At 46.5% G+C, this 1731-nt stretch overlaps 1 protein-coding gene across 1 annotated transcript in view; it reads right to left on the bottom strand.

Annotated features, from left to right (window-relative positions):
- LOC102672658 (homeobox protein homothorax-like) overlaps nucleotides 1-1731 on the bottom strand; it is a 321785-nt gene that overhangs the window by 75190 nt on the left and 244864 nt on the right. The gene's annotated exons all lie outside the window — the stretch shown is intronic.

The raw sequence follows: 1731 nt of genomic DNA, 5'->3' as shown, positions 1-1731 counted from the left end.
CGAGAGAAGCGCGAGAACGCGAAGGACGCCATCCTTTCCCCTAACCCACGAGGTCTGATTTACATTTTCTTTCCTGGCGCGGAGTCTCGTTTCACTCGATAAGAGGGAACCGCCTCGATCCGACGGTATTTCAACCCTTGCGAGAAGGAGAGATTTCACAGGGCCGCTCTCTCCAAAGGTCTCGCCAGGGGGAGGGGAGGAAGGAGGAATGAGAGGCTTAATAAAGTGGAAAATGCGACAACGGTGTTCCTTGTCCTCTCTTTTGATTTCGAGACGTGCTGAATCGTGTTTCCTTTTCAAAGGGGGATGAAAATATTTCACGGGATGTTTCAATGTTTTTATCGCCACGTTCGTATATATATATATATATATATATATTGGAGATGCGAAAAATGTAGTTTGCGTTTTAGGAGAGAAAAAGGAGGCCGGCAACGATTAGAATCTTTCGAGGGCAAACCGTAAAGTTTCCAGACCGTTAGACGGAACTGTAATCTGTTTCACGTCACGTTCGACAAGCATTTACGATTGCCGGTAGCGTCGTAAAGAACGGAATAATGGGCGACGGTTGACCGCATGATGGACCTGGTTGCACCGTGCGAGATCTATACGCGGCTCGCGATCGAGCGGAAGAGCAGCGCGAAGGCGTGGTAACCGAGGAAAATGGAAAGAGAGGCGACGAGACGCGTTGTTTTCGGGCGTCTCGTGGTCAAAACCTCATCGTGCTGCACGGATGAAATTTCCTTCCCTCCCTTCCTTAACCGGAGGAATTGCCTAAACAAAAGCTCAAAGAGGAGGTCGCGTCAAAGCTGGGCGAAGAGAGAGAACAGGAAATACGATTTCCAAAGAGCGGACGTGTCGGTGGTGCGACGAGGTGTCACGGCGACAGGTTAGCGCAGGATAAAAGCTTCGCCCATACTTTGAAGATCAGAGACCTGGCACGAGCCTCTCCATTCTCTGCTCCCTCCCCCGCGCCCCTCCCCAATGCATCGCTTCCTTTCTCGGTTTACGCTCTATAAACGGAGGCTGAAGCGGCGCCGTTACACGATCGCTACGAATCGTCGTTGGTGATAGATAGCGCAGCTGTTGCGCCCGAGATCACACGATCTCGAAATAGTTTGCAACAATACCTCGGTGGGTCGGTCGGCCGCGGTCGAACACGTCGATTTAACGAACCTCTCGGTTGCGACCAAATGGTCGATACCTGATCGACCATCACCGGGCCTTTATCTCTCTAGTCGAGGGGGAATAATCGTGAGTACCAATCGGTTCTTGAATAACTTGTTCTCTCTCTTACACGATTATAAGGTTATTTAATTGTCGATCTGATGAATCGATTCGAGCGGATACAATGGTAATTACAATTGAGATGTATTATATTTTAATTAATCAATAAAAAGGTTAAATTAATTCAACGGCTATCGTATATACGATATATATAATAAGCGCGAAAAGAAATATATATTATTCGATATCGGAATTGAACGCGTATCGTACACGTATTGGATGAATATTCTCGCGGAGAGATATCAAAATCATCTTCTACGCGTGTAAATTAAGTAAAACGTACGCGGTAAACTCGGTCGATTGTTGTATTATCAGAAATACAATAACGAATTTGTTGCAATTTGAACAATATCGTGATCCCCGCGAATTAAAATTAAATTAAAACCGCATCGAAATACCAAGAGCGTTGAATAAACGATAATAAAGAGCGGAGCGTGGAAAGCGGCG

The sequence above is a fragment of the Apis dorsata genome, unplaced genomic scaffold (genome assembly GCF_000469605.1).
Source record: "Apis dorsata unplaced genomic scaffold, Apis dorsata 1.3 scaffold_265, whole genome shotgun sequence".
Classification (NCBI taxonomy): domain Eukaryota; kingdom Metazoa; phylum Arthropoda; class Insecta; order Hymenoptera; family Apidae; genus Apis; species Apis dorsata.
This window is presented reverse-complemented; position numbering and strand designations above follow the sequence as displayed.